The 25379-nt window shown below is 39.0% G+C and overlaps 1 protein-coding gene and 1 long non-coding RNA gene across 3 annotated transcripts in view; one reads left to right on the forward strand and one right to left on the reverse strand.

Annotated features, from left to right (window-relative positions):
• Positions 1-3690, forward strand: part of LOC148973328 (uncharacterized) — a 28796-nt gene extending 25106 nt beyond the window's left edge. The window contains exons 3-4 of the long non-coding RNA XR_016146827.1: positions 2422-2537; positions 2660-3690. This is a non-coding gene — a long non-coding RNA (uncharacterized LOC148973328). The remainder of the gene's footprint in view (positions 1-2421; positions 2538-2659) is intronic.
• robo2 (roundabout, axon guidance receptor, homolog 2 (Drosophila)) overlaps positions 1-25379 on the reverse strand; it is a 485230-nt gene that overhangs the window by 359678 nt on the left and 100173 nt on the right. The gene's annotated exons all lie outside the window — the stretch shown is intronic.

Here is a 25379-nt window from a genome sequence, read left to right on the forward strand (position 1 = left end):
ATAACTAATGTTAGGGAAATCTGTTAATATTTTGTTGCGCATTTCTGAAATAAAAAAAAATTATAATAATATCGGCCGATATATCGGAATATCAGATTTTAAAACCAATCGGTATCGGCCTTCAAAATCATTTAACGGTCGGGCTCTAATACATACATATATATACACATTGTTGTATATATATATGTATATATATATATATACACTCACCGGCCACTTTATTAGGTACACCTGTCCAACTGCTCGTTAACACTTAATTTCTAAGCAGCCAATCACATGGCGGCAACTCAGTGCATTTAGGCATGTAGACATGGTCAAGACAATCTCCTGCAGTTCAAACCGAGCATCAGTATGGGGAAGAAAGGTGATTTGAGTGACTTTGAACGTGGCATGATTGTTGGTGCTAGAAGGGCTGGTCTGAGTATTTCAGAAACTGCTAATCTACTGGGATTTTCACGCACAACCATCTCTAGGGTTTACAGAGAATGGTCCGAAAAAGAAAAAACATCCAGTGAGCGGCAGTTCTGTGGGCGGAAATGCCTTGTTGATGCCAGAGGTCAGAGGAGAATGGCCAGACTGGTTCGAGCTGATAGAAGGGCAACAGTGACTCAAATAACCACCCGTTACAACCAAGGTGGGCAGAAGAGCATCTCTGAACGCACAGTACGTCGAACTTTGAGGCAGATGGGCTACAGCAGCAGAAGACCACACCGGGTGCCACTTCTTTCAGCTAAGAACAGGAAACTGAGGCTACAATTTGCACAAGCTCATCAAAATTGGACAATAGAAGATTGGAAAAACGTTGCCTGGTCTGATGAGTCTCGATTTCTGCTGCGACATTCGGATGGTAGGGTCAGAATTTGGCGTCTACAACATGAAAGCATGGATCCATCCTGCCTTGTATCAACGGTTCAGGCTGGTGGTGGTGGTGTCATGGTGTGGGGAATATTTTCTTGGCACTCTTTGGGCCCCTTGGTACCAATTGAGCATCGTTGCAACGCCACAGCCTACCTGAGTATTGTTGCTGACCATGTCCATCCCTTTATGACCACAATGTACCCAACTTCTGATGGCTACTTTCAGCAGGATAATGCGCCATGTCATAAAGCTGGAATCATCTCAGACTGGTTTCTTGAACATGACAATGAGTTCGCTGTACTCAAATGGCCTCCACAGTCACCAGATCTCAATCCAATAGAGCATCTTTGGGATGCGGTGGAACGGGAGATTCGCATCATGGATGTGCACCCGACAAATCTGCGGCAACTGTGTGATGCCATCATGTCAATATGGACCAAACTCCCTGCTTCCAGCACCTTGTTGAATCTATGCCACAAAGAATTGAGGAAGTTCTGAAGGCAAAAGGGGGTCCAACCCGTTACTAGCATGGGGTACCTAATAAAGTGGCCGGTGAGTGTATATATATATATATATATAATTAATAAACAGTCCAAATCCATAAGACATAGGCTTGGTTTCACAGACAGGGCTTATATGAATTAGGCCTTAGTTCAATTAGGAAATTTAAGTAGCTTTTATAAATGTTACTTAGAAAAGAAAAAGAAAAACATTACTAGTGTGTATCTGGAGACAAAACTGTTGCTTTCAGTTAAAACAGCTCAAATATGCATTTCAGGCCCTGTTTCCACCTGGTATTAAGACGCGTTTTGGTCGATCGCATCACAAGTGGATGATGCTAAATACAGGTGTAAATGGGGTCTAAAAGGTGTGGAGCTTGTCCACTTTCAACCACTTCCAGAAGTAGTCAAAAACGAGTTCAACCGGATCGCTTTTGTAGTCTTAACGCTCATGTGGTTGGATGTGTTCAAACAGCCACAAAAGACCGCCTACTCTCCACCTACTGACCTAAAATGTAAACATCAAGGGAAGTGTGTTAGCCAGACGGGATTTAAACTTTGCCGGCTGAAGACCCAAGTTTGGTTTGAAGATGAAAATTATACAAAGCATTTCTAACACGCACTCACATCGTTCAACATGGTCATCAGAGTAGAAACGAAAGCTGGGAAGATTTAAACACCAGGTGTAGACTCATCAATTTACACACATCCACTTATGATCCAATCGACAAAAACACATCTTCATATCAGGTGGAAACAGAGCTTAAGACTGGGACTCGTTTACAACCTTGGATTTTAAGTGTATCTAAGTATCAGAAATACATTGAATTGTGGCTACTGGTTAACATCTATCCCAGTCTAGCAGATGTGAGCAGAAAATGATAGATGGCTTCAGCAAAAGCATTAAAAACGCATTTAAAAATAAACACGATTTTTTACTTCTGAAAGCCAACAGTTGCGTTCTAGTGCATGCCTCAAACCATTCCTCGGATCTTTAAGGTCACAAACTGCATATGTGCAATGAATTCATTGACCTTGTGACATCGTTATCTGTCTATTTTAGATCCCCTTGTGCGCGCGTTGTGTGCAGCCTGGCAGGTGGTTGTACGGCAAGTCACGTAACCTGCACAGCGGGACGGACAACGTAAAGATCAAGGCTAGTTATCGAGCTCATGCATTGTAAGTATTGCTTCTTTTCAGTCGTTCATTGTTTCTCATGCATCCATAAGGGTCTAATTTTCCAGCATGTCGTCCACTCATGTTCTCTCTCGCTTCGGGCACCACCATCTCCCTGTCCTCAGGTGGAGGATTAGTCTTGGTGGGCATCCAGCTCGCCCCTGGTATCCTCTGCGTGCGCCTCGCCTCTTTCAAGCCTGTCCCTCTGCAAGCTGTTCCTGGACCCTGGCACTGCCCTCTGTTTTGCCCCCCCGCTATGTTCATTTATCTCCATACACTCTCCTGACAGCCCCAGGTCTTAAGCTGGCGCTGTGGGCGACCGCCTCGGTCGTCCAAATCCACTCCGGTCCTCCCATCTGTTTTGGCAGTGGACCGCGGGCATCTGCTGAAGGCTATTGTTGGGTACCGTCATATGCCGGGCCAAAAGGGCCCCAAGAGAGCCGCCGTCGTCCTGTGTATGTGGTGTTCAATGGTGTGTGGTTGTGCAAGAGTATATGTTTGCTTGTGGCACGAGCTCAGAGAAGCGGCGGCAGGTCTTGGCCCCAGTCAGGGCCTTTGTTCTGGAGCGGTCCGGAAGCAGGCATGCTGTGAAACCCCACAGTGCCCTGGCGGGGCAGTCGGAATGCCCTCCTGCATCAGGGACTTGACACCGGGTCAAAACACAGTCCATCTCCAAGAGCCACGGAGCGCGTCTCGGGAGGAGATCGCCACTAATGAAGTCCACCCACTGATGCCAGGCTTCGGGTATTGCTTGCCCTGCCATTTGTGGTGTCTTATTGATTGCACGCTTCATGAAACTCGATCTGCAGATGACACGGTGCATTGCTGAGATGTGCAAGAATATAAATTTGCTCATGACTGTCCAAAATGAGGTCGTCTATACGGTTTCCTGCAAGATTAAATAACTCCTTAAAGATCCTATGATATCAAAATGGGAGTCAGTGTCTGATAAGAGGAGCATGCCAAAAAAAATGACAAACACAATAAGTATTTCGTTTCCATAAAATGAGTCCATGCAAGTTATGCAACCTATTAAACGTAAATTCCAACTTAAACTCAAACCATTTCATGGCATTAACATATTAGGGCTAATATACATTGATATACTGGTTTTGGGAAAATTATATTTTATTTAAATCATTTTATTTTTTCAAAATTCAATAGAACTTGTTTTGTCTCTTTATTTGTAGAAAGTTTGGTTTCAAGAATTGAAAAAAAAACAACAAAAAAAACAACAACACTATAATGTGTTTTAAGCTTCACTTACTATGTGTTAGCAATTATTGACAGTGAATCTGGAAGGATTATAATATCTCTAAGTGTAACGTTTCATTAGAGCCCAAAATTATGACTGTAGAGTTAAAGATGTAATTAAATGTATTGGTCAACATGAATTATGCTTGCTATTTTTTTTACATTTAAATTACATTACAATGTAATTCTAAAATTGAATCTTTAAACACACTAATTTAATAACAATATTAAATGTAATCTTTAGCAATCTAAAAATTGCACATTATAATCCTGTAATACCTACATACACTTAAAGGATGTAAAATTATTGAATCTATAGTTTTATTGCAGCCCATTCTCATCCCAAGGCGTCATCCAACTGACGCCTTGGGAAGCATTTTGACCATGCTTCAATATCTAATCGCGCCCTAGGATAACTAACGCTAAAGGGTGCCTAAAGTGTCAGATATTGAAGCATGGTCAACATTGTCAGTTAGATGACGCCTTGGGATGAGAATGCGTTGTTTATTGACAGTTTGACATGAACTAACAAAGAGCAATACTTTTTTGTGTTAATAATAAAATACTATTCTTCCTTGTTTGTTCTTGTTAGTCCACAGCGCATCACCTAACAGATACACAATTTTATATATATAAAAATATATATATTAATAAATACTGAAATTAAAGGTACACTACGTAACTTTTGACCCTCAAGTGGTTAAAAACAACACACACACACACACAAAAAACTGCATGCATTGGGTTGTTCTTTAGCTCTGCGTGAATGTGCGGATGAAAATGATCCTTCACATAATTCTTTACAATGAACTCAGTTGAAGAGCTAAATATGGCAGGTTATATGTTCAATAAAATGTTCTTATTCCCCTGCTGAGTAATAAAAATGGCATTTTACAACAATCTTGCAGTTCTCGCCATCTCAGAAAAGCCAAGCTAATGTTGATTCTTGTTTTATTACGAGCCCTGTTCACTTTTAGCAAGCAGACTTTTTTTTTGTTTAAAGGAGTCGTTCACTTTTTAAAAAACTTTTGCTGATAATTTACTCACCCCCATGTCATCCAAGATGTCCATGTCTTTCTTTCTTCAGTCGAAAAGAAATGAAGGTTTTTGATGAAAACATTCCAGGATTTTTCTCCATATAATTGACTTTAGTGGGAACCAGACGGTTCAAGTTCCAAAAGAAACTTTAAGTACAAACTGCAAACTTGTTCAAAGGGCTTTAAACGATTCCAGATGATGAATAAGGGTCTTATCAAGCGAAACGATCGCTCGTTTTATAAATAAATAACAAAGTTTAAGTTTTATAACCTAAAACGCTTGCCTTGCACTGTTCTGTAACGCACTCCTGTTCGAACTCGTTCATCAAAATGAACAAATCTTTTTCCGAGTCATTTGGTTCATTCGGCGAAAGAAACGAACGAATTGATTCGGAAAAAGATTTGTTCATTTTGTTGAATGAGTTCGAACAGGAGAGTCACGAACGTGCACCACAGAACAGAGCAAGGCGAGCGTTTGATCTTATAAAACTTAAACTTTGTTATTTAAAAAAAAAAATGAGCGATCGTTTCGCTTGATAAGACCCTTATATATCGTCTGGAATCGTTTAAAGCCCTTTGAACAAGTTTGCAGTTTGTACTGAAAGTTTCTTTTGGACCTTGAACCGTTTGGTTCCCATTGAAGTCCATTATAGGGAAAAAAAAATCCTGGAATGTTTTCATCAAAAACCTTAATTTCTTTTCGACTGAAGAAAGAAAGACATGGACATCTTGGAGGACATGGGGGTGAGTAAATCATCAGCAAAAGTTTTTTGAAAAGTAAACTAATCCTTTAAAATGGGTTATTCCCTGGACGTTGGAGATTTAGCTGCACCATCAACCTTTCTCGCTCATTATGACAACTAACCTCTTCCACTACCACACCATACACGCGTCAAAGTAGCCAGAGCAACTTTTCTCGATTTAGAATAAGGACGAGACACACACGAACGAGGGACGTACCTGTATGTACGCAATTTCCCGCAAAAAACATTCTAACAGATCAAAAATATACAATAGGCTTACCACAGTGAACCAGGGTACGACGAAAACAGGAAGAAGGGTTTTAAAATTTACTACTCATAAAAATTGTGTTCATTTTGAACAAAAAAGGTACACAGTGTACGTTTCACATTAATAAATGCTGTAGAAGTATTGTTCATTGTCCGTACTTACTATTGTAGGTAGGCCTAGCTAATGTTCAAAATTAAAACCGAAACAAACTGTATGGCTTATATAGTAACAGCCAGATTTGTTTTATGTTGATGCATCCCTAACCCACATCAGCAATGCAATCCATGTGGTGACCTTTGTAATATCAAATTCATTAAACTATGATGGCATCATGAGCGAGTTGAACTGAGCAGTCCGTGAGTACATGAGATCACATAGCTCGCCTCACGGGGTGGTTAATGTAAAGATCAAGACAATCGAATCCAGTGAGTAGCACAAACACACACACAATCACACCCGGATTCACCTGGTTCCCACTGTTGCGCTTCAGCGGATCATGGTCAGAGATCCCTTTAGCCTATTTGGTTCACTCCGCTCCCCGCTATGCCTCCTGCCACTGCACATTAACATTTCATCAGGTAATTATAGCCAGCAAACAGCCCAAAACATCACATGCCATTAGACTGTTAATGACAATGCAGAGAGAGAGAGAGAGAGAGAGAGAGAGAGAGAGAGAGAGAGAGAGAGAGAGAGAGAGAGAGGGAGAGAGAGAGAGAGAGAGAGAGAATAGTAGAGGTAGAGAAAGGAAAGTGTTTGACAACAATAAGTGCAATAACAATGAAGATGGGGAAGAATATGAGATTCATCCAGCTTATCGTCTTCTTCAGGATGTGTATTCTGTATCTTGGCCTTTCATATATTTATTTATTTATTTATTTTTTTCAGGCATCTCTTATTCCAGTTTTTCCAATGTTTGGAAGCGTTGTATAATTGACAATGTTAGTTCCCAAATCATGAAAGATTAATGTATGAAGGATGCATAATTAAGCAGTTTAATTCAGGCTTTCCAAAGCATTACTCATTCTTTTCACTTTTATTTCTTTCTCTCTCCATCCTTTTCCTCTTTTCAGCCCCTCACCCCCCTTTTTTTCTAGCTTGAAGATAATCTGAACAGACAGGGGCCTTTCATCTGAGCAATGGAATGATCTGAGAAGGGAGTTGTCTAGTGGGCTAAAACAAATCATCTCAAGTGTATTTGAGAAGGAGGATTGTACAGTATCTGTGAGCATTAACGTGTATGAAAGTAATTTAAGGGGGGGGGGGGGGGGGGGGAGTGAACAGAATCTAAAAATCTAACAAGACTGGATAACAAAGGTTTCGCAAACAACTTCAATAACAGCCTGAGTTTATAACAGCACGACAGCACAGGTGAAAGACATGGCCTATCAAACCATCTCGACCACTTTGACGCAACAACATTGGCTCAACAAATGGAGCAAGTTTGGGGCAAGACAGCTTTTAGTGATGCAACAAAGTGTATCTTACTATTCTACGTAAAACAGCATTCACAATCCATTTGAATTCTGTTAAGAGACATATTTCCATGATTTTATTCATCTCACATACACACGTCAAAGTAGCCGGAGCAACTTTTCTCCATTTACGATAAGATGAGATACAAACAGATGAGGGATGTACCTGCACATATGCAATTTCCCACAAAAAACAAACAAACAAACAAACAAACAAAAAACATTCTAAAAGACCTAAAATATACAATAGGCTTGTAATAGGCTTATAATAGGCTTAGCCTACCATAGTATATGAGAAAAGTGAGTGATAAAAATGGACAGACTTGAATGTAAATCCCCTAAAAAGGCATTCTGAAAACACAAAAATGTTGTTTCAGAGGCATTTTGGTGAAAGATTAAGCAGACAAATAAGATTTTTCTTTGGAATAGCATGCACTAATGAATAATGCATTATAAAACTGAGAATTTTTTTCTGCAGGACAACTGATGAAAATATCTACCACCTCGCTGTCTTTATAGACTCAAAATGTCTGGATGTGAAGTTCTTTGCACACCGTTGTACTGGATGCGATTTGTTTCAGGTTCTCTTGCTTTCCCGAAATGCTAAGTTGTGGTGAAACATTTCTAACAGTTGTCTCAGTAAAGCAAACTTGACTACCCTCAGCATTCTGTCTCCTTGCACTGCTTCTCAGATCCAAACGCAAGACACACTTGTCTCTCACCAACTACAGTAGAATTCTAAAAGCTAATGCAAAAAAGGGGGGGATAAAAACCTTCACAGCACAATGCCTATAAAAAAAGACTATTAGCATGAATAATTCACACAAAACAAAGGGCGCTGCATATCAAAATATAGTTCATAAGCAAAAAAAATGACTTCCCTCCTCACTCAGGGTTACAGAATTTATACCTCAATGTTAATGTGGCATAATTAATGGCCACTATTATTTGTAAACAGCCAGTATGAGGCACAGCGTTTCCAAAGAATGCCTAAACACATATCCTACTAAGGACAAATGACGTTACATTAGTCTGTAGGGTGCAGGTCGGATCAAGTTTAATGTTAATTCAGGAGCCTGAAGCTCGGTCGCCCTCCCCATCTAGTGCAGTCACACACACCCTCTAACGGGGACTGAATTGCTAAGTAGCTTTATATAACACCAGCTACCATTTAGATCCATGTTTTCATAATCTGATTAAACATATCCGCCACAGATGATTTTGGTAGAGTGTTTTATGATATAGGACTGTTCACTCCTAAACCGTGATACTGTAGTCGCTACAGCTATGAGTCCAAGCTTAGCATGATGCTAGCAACAGAAATGTAGCCTACATTGAAAATGCATATCCTGAATTAAATTAAAGTGTCTGCAAATGAGTACATGTACATGAATTCAAGATAAGACACTGCAAAGGATGAAGCAAGGACAAAAATTGTAAAAAAAAAAAAAAAAATGCCTACAAAAGTCTTTAACCGTTTAGATTGAGTTATTTTCACAAGTTCAATAGCAGTTTGGTACAAAGTAACAAAATTTATTGAGCAATCACCCTCCTGTTGGTTTCTCACATCAGTGTTTCCGCTCTGGTTGCAGACATTATAATCATAAACCAGATTTTGACATTTTATGAAGAAAATTTCCACAAATCCACATATATGATCATTAAAAACACCCAATAGCTGCACAATTTAAGAGTATAAGTGACATGCTTAAGTTTAATACTTAGGTTAGATGTTTATAAAAAGCAAGCACTAACAATAACAACAAAGCCACAATGAGCAAAACGTGCATTGTAGAAGAAATGCCTTTGAGCCATGCAACAACCGTGGGTGTTTTTGATCATCACATTTGGCAGCAATGAATTATAAAACTTCACCTGGCAAAAAAACAATCACACTGAACTCCCAAATCGGAGAACTGTAATACCATGGGACGCAGACACTATGTCTGGATCAGGAATTAATACATCTTGCAATTCCTCTACCTTGGGAGAAGAAACACAGGCGTAGTCTTGCCACTGTGGCATAAGCAAAATGTTTTTGTCCAACTTTAATTAGAGCCCAAAGGAAGGAGACAAGAAACCGCGATACTGAGAGAATAAAAGCGCAAGGAAGCTCCTCTGGAAAGCAAGTATGTTTAAATGTGCAATAGATATTTAATGAGGATTCAAAATATCTTAAAGATTATGATGTTTTCAACTCCCCAGATCTTCAATCAGCCTAGAAGATAGATTAAATCAGATGCATCATCTAATACTATTAATAACAATAATCCACCCAACTGTCACGCCAACATCAAAAGAATCAAATGCATCTTAAACATGATTATCAATGACAAATATAAGCTCATGAACACTCATAAAAACTCTCATTTGGCCTACTTCCTGTTAGAGAGTTTAGCATAGTGAATCTTACCACACGACCATATTCCATGTAGGGACCTGCTTGATTCAAATTAGGCTTTCCTTAAGGCAACATCGCTAACATGTAATTAAGGTCAGCATTATGCACACTCAGACTGTTTCTCCACTAATTGTCACCATCGGATGTCACAGGCATTCTCACGTACACCCACGTTCGTGAAAATCCCATGCTATACAATTAATCCCATCAGCTAGCATGCCTTGGCATTGTACTCATTTTTTTACATTTAAGAACAAATCAGTATGCAAAGAGGAGGCATGATACGCAAAGAACGCATTAAAAAATGAAAATTAATATTGCACCTCTTTCAAACAAGACAGTAATGTAAACCTCTCGAGTAGCCCGTCAAGATAGAGAACTTCCTATGAGCTTAGTCTCCAAAGATGACGTCCTGCACGGCCCCTTCTCCCACAAACCAGACTCTTCCGGAAGTGGGTCAACATGAATCCTGCAGAATGCAGGTTGCACATGCCTGACCACATAAGAATAATAACACTAATATGCTTAAACATATTTTTTTTCTTCTTGGTGTGAAGGGCTAAATGGAGATTGGGTCCCTGGAATTTTACTGTCCTCCAGCAATTAACTCGGAGATGGGGGTGGATTCTGAGTTCTTGTTTAAAATGAGGGAGATAAGAGACCCAAGCCCCAGTGTCAGCTTTAGCTATCCCTGATGCTGGCCGCAGGCTCGAGAAGATAGCAGAAGCTCTCTGAGTTTCCCCAAGCCTTGCTAGAGAAATCGTATGGTGAAGATCCGCAGATAACACAAGCCGTCAATCAAAGGAAAGGCAGGATGAAGAAACGAAAACCATGAGGGGGACATCGTGTGAAGGTTAGAGACGAGGCAATAAAGAAAGAAATTCAGAGTCAGGTAAAGCTAGAAATCAGGTTTTCTAAGCTGAACAACTGCAAATGGGTTTTTCGATTTGCTGCGAAGTTGTTTAAAAATTACAAGATTGAACTTTGAGCCACAAGTTCACTGTGATATATAATGTTCTAGTGCATTTATCTAATTACCGAAGCAATTACTTTCTCAAACCCCCAAAATCCCAAATTGAAGGGACCTAAGCCCTAACTATGGACCTGAATATCAACAATGGGAATGGGATATTTTAAATGAGGCAAGTAAGCAACCACAGATAACACTCTTGCGGAACACCTTAACTGCATACCAATGGCCTGGAAACCATACTGAAGCATTATAGCACCGTAGCTGCAAATTTACCAAGGAAATACTAATTAAATTTGTGCCAATCCTTAAATTCATTTCAATAATATTTGCAATACTTCATTGATGGCTCTTGGAAATGTTTGCCACTGTCCGCACAATTCAATAGATGTGCCGGCCATGACACATGATTCAAACAGGAGCCCATTGATCTGTCTAAATCCTTTCCCAGCTCACCCCTCCAACAAAATGATACCTTCAAACTACACAAAAAAGATCTTTTAGTTCTTCAATAAAACAAGCGCTCGGTTGGAACCAATCCAGGCTGACCTCTGAGAGACCAAGGAGAATTGTGATCTTTAACTTGAAATAAACATTCGCACCTGCCCAACATGGTCTGTTTTTCCTTTTCTGGAGCCCTCTGTATCTCACAACAACAGGAGGATAGGGAGATAAAGTTAACCGGCAGCCTGCTCTAATCTGGAGTCTCTGTGTTTCAGGCTCATGCGTAGATGACGTGAAGGAACCCTGTGCTTTCAAGGACTTGATTGAAAACTTGACTGTGAGATAAAGATCAAGAGCAGTGATACCCAAGATACAGGGACACCATCCTCACCAAACCTACCCATCTCCCCTCACCCTCTGCCCTGAGGGCACTAGGAGGCTGTTACGAGAGAAGGCGGCAGTAAGGGTGCATGTGAAGGCAAACTCCAAAGAAAGTGAGGGAGGAAAAAGCAGCATTTCTTCTTTCTGACTGAAGAAGTCCCATCGAGCTCCCCAGTGCAGACTAACAGACTTTCCTGGCACACTTAAACATGCACAGCATATCTTTGAATTATTTACCACCAGGTATCCTTTCCTACAGCTCGGAGCTGCTGTCAGGGCTTTTATGATGTACTTTTTCAGGTTGGGGGTAGGGAAGAGAAAGAAACATGTCACTCTTCTTTGTTAGCATTGGACTCACTACGCTGTGACTTTAATCATGTGCGTAGCGCCGCATGTTGTTTGATGAAATCATCTCCCTTCAACCTTTGACATGTGACTCCTGCATTGTTTGGATAAATCAGGTAGTTTCAGGTACTGAGGGCTGGTTTTACGCCGCAATCAAATGCAAATGCCTGGTGTCCGAATCCAAATATCCAAACGTATAATGTTAACGTTCTCTGCTCACGTCTAAAAACCCTGGCTGCAACTTTAAAAACAAACTCCTGCAGAGAGAGGCATATTAAAAGCCATATATCTGGATATCGCTGGGATATTAGAAAGCGGGTTGGCAGGAGATTATCTGCTTTATCGGTTAGCCTTCCTGATATCTGAAGAACATCACAAAGACGGATTTTATTATAGAAGGGGCCTCAGTAGCCGACAAACTATTACAGAAGATCATGCTGACCAATTTGCTTTCACACTTCACTGAGTGCACAAGGTCTGGCTCCAAGCTGTACGTTTTCATCAGCGGATGCTCCAACCGCCAACTTCCACTGATTCCAACTTGCTTGACGTGAACCATCAATTTCAAGGCGCCGTCAATGAGGCAAGACTAGACAAAGACATCACTTGTGATCGGTCCATATTTCATGAGATTCATTACCCAGGACGCAGCATAAATGCGCTAATTGCTTGTTGTCTCGTTACAAATTCGCTTTGATAACGGAAAGATTTTGTCTCTATTAATGAAGTGTTGTTCAGTGCATTATTCAGACTATGTATCCCTGCGATGAAACTTGGCCCCCTCTCAAAACACCCAGCTCAGTAATTGCCGTGCAAATGGGCACATCAGAGCGTTATGCTTTGCACAATGCCAGTCAGCAACTAGTCGTGCACAATCGAGACTAGGGCTGCCCATCAAAATGTGGCAAGGCCGTTTTAGCCCAGGCAGTCCTAAGTGGAGTTACACCTCTCCAGAGCTTGGCTTTATATGAACTGACAGGCTCCTCCAGCTTTTCACAGCACCTCGGAGACCCTGATTTTCCGTGTAAGTGTACGCAGCCAGCAGGTTCAGTGATTTTGCACAAACCGTGCCGAGGAAAACACCCGCTCCTCATTTCCCGCTCATCAGCAGGTATTTACTACGAACCAACTTTAGTGAGAGCTTGACTTCTTATGATTGCAACTGCTGGAAAAGAAAATGGATGACAAATGTGTACATTAACACACCATAATTACACCTAGTACTGTATTAAAGGGGATACACTGTTTTATAAGGTGTTTGAACATTCAGTGTGTGTAAACAATCAGCCTATAATAGTAAAAATGTTATAATCCCCATAAATCAAAGTCTCTCCAAACAAGTGGTTCCAGATTTCCGCCTATACTCTTATGTAAGAAGCCCAACCCATGACTCGTGACGATCTGCCCTATTAGCATATATCCCGCCCTCAGTGAGCTGTAGCCGTCCGCCACTTCTGTTTACTCGCTGTAGCCATTGACAGTAAAAAAAAAGGACACAGTGACCCATTGATTTCAACGAAGAAGACTGAAGCCTGATTATTGCACTTCCTGTCTGATGTCTGAGTGACTGCGCAGGCTCAAACTTAAAATCTTCTAGTAGCTGTGGCAAGACAAATCTGAATCACCTAATTCCTCAAAAACGTTCTTGAAATATTTTGTCCCGTTGCTTTTATGGACTCTATTGATGGGCTTCTACCTTCACTTTGTGCCTTCATGCCCCCCCTGATTGCCTCATAGACAGTAAAAGATTGCCTGTGAGCTTCTACTCCTGTCTATACGGTAATGTCTCTATAGACCATTTCACAAGATGTAAACAACACTGGTCCAGAAGCACTTCCTGTTTCAGTTTTTTAACACTACATAAAGGCTGGGATAAAATACAACCAACAGAACATTTAAAACTGAATCAAAAAGTTAAACAAACATCTTTAAGATGTTTTCTTTACATGTGAAATAAAGAAAACAGTTACAAACTGAAACAGGAAGTGTTTCTGGACCAGTGTTTACATCTTGTGAAATGGTCTATTGTGCAACAGAAAGTCCCGTGGTTATGACGCAATCTTTAGCCTATTTTTACAAAAATGGCTTGAACGGGGCCGTAACGTAAGATACAAAGTAATGGATCATTTTATACATTGCCGTGTTTCTTTAGAAATAAATAATGGACAAATTAAGTCTTTGCACGCCTCGGATGTAAAGTTATTCGCTGTCAAAGTGACACCAAAATGAATGGGAGTCAATGGGATGCTAACAGCAGGTGAAGTTCTGCTACAATGGTGGCTCTCGCGAGGCTTCAACTTCCGGCTGATGGATTACCTCCTTGGCTGTAGCAGCTTGAGATACAATGTATATGCCAAAAAAAACAAAAAAACAGCACAAATGTATTGCTATTGGATATACCAACCAAAATAAGAGTCTGCATATACTCTACACATCTGAGCCACTGGTGACACAGTGGTTGAACTTTACTTATGAAGGAAATGTGTCGAAGAATGTCGGTAAAGTGGTATAAATTTGCGCAAATCATATTACGCCGGACTGTTTCGCAAACGAGGGTCAGTTCGATGCTGGATTTTGCACAAAAGATTAACATGACGGTATATGCTAGTCGATGAGTTGACTCCACAACAACTACAAAAATATACAACACATTCTCATCCTTTGGCGTCATATAGGTGACGCCACATGACATTTCGTCGAAATATTACGCACATGGTACCCTTTAGCATCAATATAACACGCACTGTTATGGGTAGGGTCTGCGTCTCATATTAACTCTAAAGGATGCCAGTCACCTGTATGACGCCTTGGGTTCTGCGTGTTATATTGACGCTAAAGGGTGCCATGTGCGTAGCATTTCAACGCAATGTCATATGGCGTCACCTACAGTATGAGAACGGGCTCAAATATATCCACTAACCATTCAGAAACGTCCAGTTGTATTCTAAAGGTTGTAACTTATTCCTTTAAATTTCTCCATCAGTGTACAATTTCTGACATTTTGGCTGCGTGAGATTGTCAGTTTTGTCGTTGGTGGAGTATCTGAAGCGCGAGATGTAAAGGCACCGCCCTCTTCTGTAAAGGGCTAAGTTTGAATTCCACACGCAAAAACTGTGTTTTAACTCACAACCAAATAGTGAGTAAAACTTGATCTCCTCTTAGAAGATGTTTCACTTATATATAAGTGAATTCATTGAGATTTGAGCCTCTTTTTGCAATTTAATCTCAAAAAGTGGCCTGAATTTATACTATATTTATACTATATGTTGTAAATATCATTGCATATATTTAGGCTTAGACAGGATGCTAGTAATTTAAAATCGTCAAGTTATTTATATTGTTTTTCTGCTTTGTTTCTCGAAGAAAATGTTACAGTGTGTAACTTTGCCAAAACTTCTTGAGTTCTGATTGCAGAAAAAGGCTTCTAGATGTTTGGAAACAAACTTGAACTTGGAATCTCTGTACTCTTACGTGATGCCGTCTTTGTATTGCGTATTAATTAGCTCTAAATATTCCTGTCCAATATTTCTCACAGTTTCAGCATATTGAAAATCAATGGTCAAGTGGATAGACTCCAGATGAATACTGTCCATTAATTAAGCTCTAATTCAAGAAACAGCTTTTGCAGTCTGCCTTCTGTACAGAAAGGTTTCGTCTGTGCAGGAGAAACGTCAGAATTGCACGGACTTAAGGAGCATCGGTCTCAAGTGATCTGATCATATGTGAACAGTGCTAAATGCAGGTGTCCACAATAATATGAAAAGATGCATGGCCATCTTGTGATCGAATCACCTGACATAAATATTGCATCATTACACAACAGCGAGTACCTTTTAACTAAGACTTCTTTTACCTGCAGAATCAACCTGTTTATACATGTTCAAATGATTTGCATCGACAAAGTGATCTGATATCTTTCTTTTCAATGTGAGATTTCCTCAGACTGGTGATGCAACAGAGCTCAACTTTATGCAAGAGAGCAATAGAGTGATACAGTGACATCCAATGACACACCTTGACAAAGGTCTTTTTTCCTATTCCAAAAAAATGCAAAACTAATGCAGTTCGTTCATTAAAACAATCTTTGTCTTTTAAAGAGACAGGGTTTCTGTTTTTGAAGCAATCATTTCATGCCTGACTAGACTGAATGACAGAAGATTATGACACAAACCACGCTTTAATTGAAATGTGGGATGCGTCATTCCTCTAGGGTTCACCTGCCAAGAGGTGTTTTTATTTATTTTGCCTGCAGTTGTACACAGCTGTGACACCGTGAGCAAAACTTGCCAGGTTGTGCGTTCTTATCAAAGCAAGGACTCCACCATACCAGATCTTTAAATAAGATTTCATCCTCAGCTCTACGGATTAGGAAACCGAAAAGATCCTGCTATCGCATTTTATCTTTGTAGCATAGTTATGAAGCCGAGATGGAAGTCAGGACCATGCAACTTTGATGTGGTAATCTCACATCACTGCCCCATATACTGTATATATATGAAGAGTTCAGATGCAAAAGCCTCTAAATGTCATTTGAAATTTTCTTCTAGAATGGTCATTTTTATCAAGCTTGTATATTTCAGTTCAGTAATTTCACTTAAATGGCAATTAATAGGTAATCTTCATTGCCATTTAAGTGAAATTACTGAACTTAAATATACATGCTTGATAAAAATGATCATTTTAGAAGAAAATTTCAAATGGCACTTAGAGGCTTTTGCATCTGAACTCTTCATATATATATATATATATATATATATATATATATATACATATACATATATACATATATATATACACACACACACACACACACACAACAGGGGCATGCGGAAAGCTCAAAGGGAACATTCTACAGCAGTTTTCACATATAACTTACACTGCTAAACATTGCATCACATGACTCATTATTTCACAGGTGAATATTACTATAATTAATAAACAAGTCAAAGGCTTAGACAGCATCTTTGTTTTTCTTAAGGTATATGCTAAATATTTTAATATAATGTCACTGTCAAGAGAGTCTAGTTTGCATTATTAAGCTCTTTTACAAATCCAGAGAAAGTTCAATATATTAGTTAGTTACATTGTTTCTCCTTTTTCAGGATTTTTTGTATTGGACTCAAAGCTGCAGTAGTACACAAGCACACAACCAAAAAAAAGAAAGAAGGAGAAAAGAAAATTCATAACAATGACTACATCTTGCTATTTAACATAATAGACACAGGAAAAAATAATATATATATATATATATATATATATATATATATATATATATATATATATATATATATATATATATATATTGTAACGGTTACTCTTACAAAGTGGGACTCTAAATCAAGAAGTGGATACATTGGAAATAAAACATCACTCACTTCAATGTATACATTGATACATTGTGATGTGTACTCTCTTACCCCATAACTTTCATTGCAGTTTTAACAAGACGTGCAAGCTGTGATTTTAATTGGACTGAAAGTTTGCCATACCATGCTTGCATACCATAATTTAAAAGACTACCTACAACGGAATAATAAAATAATAACAGCATAATAAAATAAAATAATATGAATATATTCATGTTCTCTGTTGCAGTTTCCACACAGCACTAAATAAGTCTTTGCTGATTTAAAGTTACTGACATGATCTAAAAAAATCATATGGGGTAAGAATATTTTCATGGAATCTTAAATTTGATTACTCTTTAGTTTCGGGTCCAATTCTCACTATTGACAGCTGCGTGCAAGTATGCATATTACTATATTGCCTGTTTTTAGTACTTGTAAAACACATTTTAATGCCTTATTCTACATGATCATATTCTACATCCCTCAATCCAACCCCATATCTGAACCTAACAACTAGCTAACTATTAATAAGCAGTAATTATCAGGGTTTTTTTTAGGCAAAAGTCATAGTTAGTATTGGACCCTAATCTTAGGGAGAACCCAAATTTCTATTGATACATTCATAATGTACAATTCAAACAATATATAGCAAAAACCAAGATGGAAAGGCCAGGCGTGAATCTGTATGGAAACTTTTTCAAGGCTGTCTGTTTTTTCAAAGATCCTTTTTCGAAATGCATGAGTCTACCAGCAAAAGCACAACACATTGTCAGCATGCCAACTGAAGTAGCTGAACGATACATCCTGTACTTTATAATATGCGCAATTTTTGTTGGTTATGTTACTTTATTGGAGCAAACGTAAATATTTTGTACAGTGTCACAGTTCACACCATTTTGAATGGCTTTTCAGGCAGGTGCCTGAAGTACAGTACAATTTTCCACAAAACAAACAAAAATGTGACAAAAAAAAATGGATCTGATGGCATCCAACTGCAATTCAAACAGTTAAGACCAACCCGATCTCACGACCAAGTCGTACGAATTCGACGAATGATTAAAAAGTGGCTAATTCGTTACAATTCATACGACCTCACTCGTACGAATTAATACGATTTTGCTAAATCGTACATATTTTACGAATTGGCCCATTCGTATGAATTCGTACGAATGACCTACCCCTTACCCCGCCCCTAAACCTAACCATCACGTTGGTTTAGACAAATCGTACGAATTATTACGAGTGAGGTCGTACGAATTAGTACGAATTAGCCACTTTTTAATCATGCGTCGAATTCGTACGAATTGGTCGTGAGATAGTGTTGTTAAGACCAATAACAGATGGGGGGGATGTGAGGAAAGCTTGACAAAAAAAAGATGTGCATGCTTCAAATTAGAAAACATTCTCATTTCACAAATATTTCAATAATGTTGGCCTACTACCATTGGAATAAAGTGATTATACATGCCTATGGACAGATCTTAACTTTGTTGAAAAGTATAACTTTCACAAATATAAGAAATAATACACTACCGTTCAAAGGTTTGAGGTCGGCAAGATCATTACACATAGTCTGAAAGATTTTAACATTAAAATAGTTTCATTTAGCAATGAGCACATTCGATTTCTGTGACAATATAAACTAAAACACTGAATACTTTGGGATTTGATGGTTATGAAAGGCTAGAATAGATACATGCATAACCATCACATCCCCAAAGAATTCAGTGTTTTAGTTTATAATGTCACAGAACGACGCAGACCTGTACTAATGCTAGGTTTAATTTCACACTTTCGTCTCATCTCATTTCCAGTGTGGCTCAATAATCATTTAGATGCAGATCACATAAAAGCATATCATGCTGAAATTACTTTGAGTGAACTAACCTGTGCCGTCTTTAAAAAAACTGAGCGGAAAAGCACTAAAACAGCTACTCTGCACAGCTTGAATTAATGAGGCAAACGTGTAGGATTATTTTCTGAGTGCATATTTTCTGAAGACGCATGCGCCCTGCACACTGGGTGAGTTTTTTGGTAGGACCCGAGTGTTGTAATTGCATCCAAAAACTGCTGCTGACATCAGACACATGCTCATTTCAAAGAGTGTGTCAGATGCAATGCCTCCTTTAAACGGCAACCACTTCATTTCATCCACGTCGTTTGAAAACTCGCCACACGCAGGTGTCAGGAGTAAACGGCTCTAGTTTAAAGGGGCTATGTGTAGTTTCTTACTTAAAAAAAAAAAAAACTTTAATCTTTAATCAATACTCAAGCACAGATGTCAATGTTTTCACAAATGTGCATTTTTGTAGTTTACACAGATACGAGAATGGTATCGTTCAAAAGTTCGCATTTTCAGGCCCCCAAAACTGCTGTTGTCGTGTAAATGAATGGCTAAAACGCATAAAAAGTTTTCCATTTTCACTTAAAAATGGTGTGTAAACGGCCTTTAAATTTCCACATCATTACTTCCACATAAAGTACAACTCAGCAGTATAGCTAACAAAAACTATGAAATATAATAAAACTATATAAAATAAACTACATTAACTATTGACTATTGATGACCTCTAAAAGCAACGACCAAAAACGTCCTAAAACGAAACAAGATACAAACTGAACCATAAGAAAACAGAAATAGAGCAATAATAATAATACGGTGTATAGTGCAAAACTACATTGTAAAAATATATTGTTGGTTTAACTTAAAAAAATTAAGTAACTTGGTTGCCTTAAAAATTTACGTTGATTGAACTGGAAAAAGTGAGTTAATACAATGAAGAGACTGATTTAATCATCAGAAACTCAAAATAATAAGTTATCTGAACTAAATAAATTATTTAAGTTGATTTGACAAAAGAAAAAATGTTGCGATAACAAATCTTGAAAATATAATTTTTTTTTTTTACAGTGTAACCACAAAAGCATGTTAAAATGCAGTTTAAGGCTCCATCCATTTCCTTGGAGCCTTAAAAAAAAGAAAAACAAACAAAATGAAAAGGCTTCAGGTGACACGCGCAACAGGTGAAAAGCCCCTGACATCTGCGAACAAGAAAATCATTCTGGTTTAAACTGCTCCGGGTGAGGACGGGAGAAAGAGAGCGCATGAGGGGGGTATGATCTGTGACATTTAAGGTAGTGTGAAGGTGAGCTGCTGTGGGCGCCTTCTATGAGTGACAGGTGATAAATACAACGGTCAGCCCGCAGCTCTAATCGCAACCAAACCTTTCACGCCGCGTCCCACCTGCCACCGAAACCACCTCACCTCCGTCTACCGTGAACACGACCTGTCCATTTCCTTTAATTACCTCATTAAACTGACGGAAAACTAAAGAAATATATAAATAAAAAGTATCGTTTTCAAGCAGCGTAAAACAAATGTACTTTCATTCACCTTCTGAAGTGCGCTTAAACAGATTCCTGGGGCCACCATTTCTTTCTTTTTTTGGTTGTTCCTTTTTTCGTTGGTCATTTGTATGTGTCTAAAGCACAAAAGGAAGTGCCAACAAACAAGACATCCATCACAATGACAGACAAAAACAAATTACAAACTGGAGAACGTTAATGTGTCACCCAGGCTAATAGTGTCAAGGCCGGCCGCCGGTGAACCTGCGCTCTTCCCCCGACGCGTCCGTTCATCCGCTCTGCCTGCTTTTAGACGTGAGGCTAAACACAAAACACCGGTGGGAGCACACCACGCTAAAGCACTTCAGAAACACACTTTTTGTTTTTGTGAGGTTTTTTTTTTTTTTTTTGAAGTGTTTTAGTCAGACATTTCACTTTTTCAAGGCTGTTTCTTTGGAGCTTCAAAGCAAGATAATGCTAAAGTGATGTCTTTTATCATTTCACTGAGTTTGAACTCAGTTCGAGGATGACAGTCGTGAACAGTCCATCATTTTGAGCCGTTTTGACCCAAAAACACATTTTGAGCATACATTTTAAGCACTGAATGAACAAGGAAGTGAACTTTTATGTTTTCTACTCCAAATAGGTATATAATAAATATGTTGAGTGACTTTTATAGTGTTTTTAGGTATTGCTATTTGATTATTTTAGGTTGTTGTGTTGATGTCTGCTTACATTGCATGCCATACACAAATTTCCACTTTGTGGACTTTACCCAGCTAAAACAGTGGCCGTCACAAACTTGTTGCTCAGAAACAAAGGGTCAAAAGTGTAAACAGAATCAGTAAATTTATTCAAAAATATGTATTTCCATTCACCTATTTCCATTTTTATGCACATTTTGTGGATAATGTTTTTTATCCGATAAGACGATATTCGCGTGAACTATGATGGAAAAACATTTACCGAATAAATCCCTAGATGCACAACAAAAAAGTCAAATGACTTTGCCTGAACAGAGGATGTGATTGGATAACTGGACTAACCAGTGGCCCAATTTCATTGCACAGCATCTCCAAATCTGGCTTGATCTTTCTGAAATGCCTGAGCCAAAGTCTGTCATCAAAATTATTTGGTTTAATTCCCGTCCCTGAAGCGTCTCACACGATTGTGTTTGCAAACACCAGGCAAGACAACAAGTTTCGTCTGCACGCTCTGAGACACAAGCCATTTACAATGGAGGAAAATAGAGCCTGACTGCAGCAACTTCCATTTTATTACAGAAAAGTTGCTCCAATTTCCCAGGAAGTGATGATTTGGTTCCTTTGAGCACACGGGATGGAAACGTTGCTTTATTTGTGATGTTTTAATGCAATATTTGAATGTTGTGCTTAAGTTCAATTCGCAACTTTGGATGGAAACATACAGTAGCTGATAACAGAATAAAAAAAAAAAAAAAAAAAAAATCAAGGCATTTCTAAAATAGAGCATTATTTCAACAAACTTATTATGATTTTAGTGATATGCTCTTCTCAAAAGTATTTCTTTTTCTAACTAACAAACTATGGACATCCAATGACGCTCGAAAAGAAAAATGTAATGTCAAGTCACATGATGTCCATCATGTCTTTTAAATGATGGCCTTCCACGACTGAAACACTGATTGGCCAAATACAGCGAGAGATTATCCATTTTAGTCTCATTCACATTTTTTATTGTGCTATAAATAGCAGTCAAGTGGAAAAGATGGTCAGTTCACTCCATGCTAGCGTCTGAACAGAAGCAGCTACTGCGATATCGCAAGATGTGAAAGAGCATCCAAATAATGTTTGATTGAATTCCGTATTAAAATTGACATATTTGACTGCGACTTCAGTTGCATCAAATAGGAAAACCCCAAACCGTCAACTGAAGTTTCACAGTAACTAACGGCGCTTTTCCATTACCATTACCAGCTCGACTCGACTCGACTGACTGTTTTCCATTGCAGACAGCAACGGCACAAATAGTACCCGGTCGTCATAGCAACGCCTTTCGTTCCTCGTTGCCCAATCAAGCTATCGCTGGATCGTCTCTTCGGCAACCAAACAAAGGAAAGTCTGCACCTCCTCGTTTGACCACAGCGTATTCTTCCGAGTTGCCACTGTAATAGTATAAGTTTAGTAACTATCTCTGGCCAAACTATTTCAGGCACGTGCAATGATGACTCGAATGGTGACGATTCTCTCTGACCAATCAGCAGTCGGCATTGTTTTCACGTCACATTTTAGTATCGGCTCAGCTCGCCTTAGCTCGCTCAGAACTTCAGCGGAGGTGAAAAAAAGTACACGAAAGCAGGTACAGGTACAACTTTTACACTGTGAAAAGCGCCATAAGTGTCAATCCAGGCTCATTATAAAAAAAAACGCTTGTGGCGTCATTTCTTCAAAATGATATTACGTTGCTTCTTTCAAGTTACGCAAAACTTTCAAAGTGATATGTCCTGTTAGGGAATTTTTAGGCTGACGAACACGAAAAAACGCATACGAAAATTTCGTACTCAATGTGCAATGGCCTTAAGTCCCTCGTAGTACAGCAAACGTAAGTATTTTCTAATCAATAATCCACTAAAAAGTAGTTGATGATTTACTGCCACTAGTGTTTACTTCAGCTGGAAGCTGAAATTAATTGTATACACAGGTTTGTTTTTGGAGTTTTGTAAAAATGAATGTAGAGGCCTGCTTTTCAACTGAGCCTGTACTGCATATGCAAGAGTAGTTCTACACACTAAGACTTGCTTAAGTTCAGCAAGCCAAAAATAATCACGTTTAATAAGCATTCGGCTAAACAACCGAGTCTGTACAGTGGATGGATGGATACAGGGTGCTTCGTAAAGCTAAATTAAAGGATAATTACATGCCTTTGGCTTTGGTGTTGGTGACAGCCACCAGGGTTGCGAAGAGGCAGGAAGGATTACCGTCACCCAGCCTCGAGTCACCTCAGCGGGGTCACCTTGAATGCAGCCTTACAATTTTACCAGTCATTAAACACCAAATCCAGTCTCCACGCTCACCTTCCTCATCATCGCTCAAAACTGACAAGGCCGTCACATTAGAACCGCAGCATCTCCCGCTAGACGATAGGCGGTTGAGGCGTCTTCGCGGCTAAGCTAAACTGTGTTTGACATAATAACGTTGTGTACGCAGACTGTACTCCCTGCCAAATAGATTAGGGCTCTGGGTCTCAAAAACAAGCCCTTGGAATTAGCATTTATTCAAATCGACATTTCAAGTTCAGTGTCTTCATTGTCCCCTTGTTTTTTTGTTTTTTTTTCATTTAGCCGACTTGTACTCTCCTCACCAGAATCTAGTGACAAACTAAAAGGTATGTGTTGACGTTGCTTACTTAATATTCTTTGTGTTCAATATCCGAAGCGCAGAGCCTTACATATTCAGCAATTGGGAGATATTTTTCAGGCCAGACAAAGCGGCCATGATAAATTGGACAATAAACACTCTAATCTAATATGGCAGACGTGCGCAGGAGGCTAATGGGCTGGTGAATATGAGCTTGGTGTACGCAGGGACGCCTCCTGAAGTGGGCCAGCAAAGGATTAGCACAGCTCACAGTTAGCATTACGCCCAGGCATTTATTCCAGAGAATTGGTGTCTTTTGTCCCAAGTTCAGTTTTATAAGTGGGCGCAGAATGAACAGGAAATTGGTAACAGAAGCTGATTTGCAGGTGGTATTGAACAGTCAGACCATAAGATAAGCAACATTGAGATCTAATAGCTATATTTAGACCACGGCTTTGGAGTATTTTTAAAGGCAGACAATGAAAAAAAGGGACCACGGAAGACAGAGTTGTCAAACAAGAAGGTGTTTTTGAAAACTTCAGCCTTTACTGTTCTACATCAATGGCATTTATGTCCCTGAGGCCTGTCGGCTGTTGTTTTACAGGTATTTCAAGCTCAAAGTGCTAGCTTCCACCAAGCATATTCGTAAACTTATGATAGTTAGGTTTTTTTAAGCTTGTGAAGATTAGGACTGACTTAAACAGCACAGTTTTGCAGAATGTGAGTGTCATGTGGGTGTTATTTAACATTCAACATCCTAGTTATACAATTTCTTAGGGCACTTTTTTACATGAAATTCATTAGGCTGGTACAGCAGCTCCCCAGAGCGCTCGAAAGCTTTCAACAAAATACATTTTGATTACACAATGCCCAAAATAATCTCTTTAGAACCAGAAGCGAGTTTTCACCGTCTTGCTTTCAGCTGGCAAAAAGTTTCATGCCCTTCAACTCCTCCTTTCTTTATTCAAGAACAATGAATTATGAAACATGCCCATATGAAATGTCCAAACAGAATCAGACTTCATATATGTATTTTATTTTATTAGATTCGTTAATTCAAGGTTTCAGCTTTGCATTGATTCAGTCTTAACTTCCCAAACTCCTGCATGAAGAAATGATAAATCTCCTTAAAAGCAGTGTAAGATAATATAACCTATTAAATATTAATGATAATAAGTAATCTTCATCTATCAATGTGACCACTGATAGCCTGAAGTTATTTTACCATTATAGTCTATTAGTGCGTAAATTAAGGTCTTAAGGGTTAATGAAGAGTGAATACGTTTTGTTAATAATGCAGAAATATCATATACTGTAGCAGATAAGACGATCCCTGGGTCATGACTTTGAAGTAAAACGGGATTTATCTCCATATTTTCTGCAAAAATGGGATCTTCAAACAATAGGGTCCAAAATTAACACCCACTAAGTGCCAAAATGAGAGTCAGAATGGATAATAAAATTGTGCGAGTTGTAACATCATTGAAATATTTAATTAAATC

Source organism: Pimephales promelas, chromosome 16 (genome assembly GCF_988280905.1).
Source record: "Pimephales promelas chromosome 16, fPimPro1.hap1.1, whole genome shotgun sequence".
Taxonomy (NCBI): domain Eukaryota; kingdom Metazoa; phylum Chordata; class Actinopteri; order Cypriniformes; family Leuciscidae; genus Pimephales; species Pimephales promelas.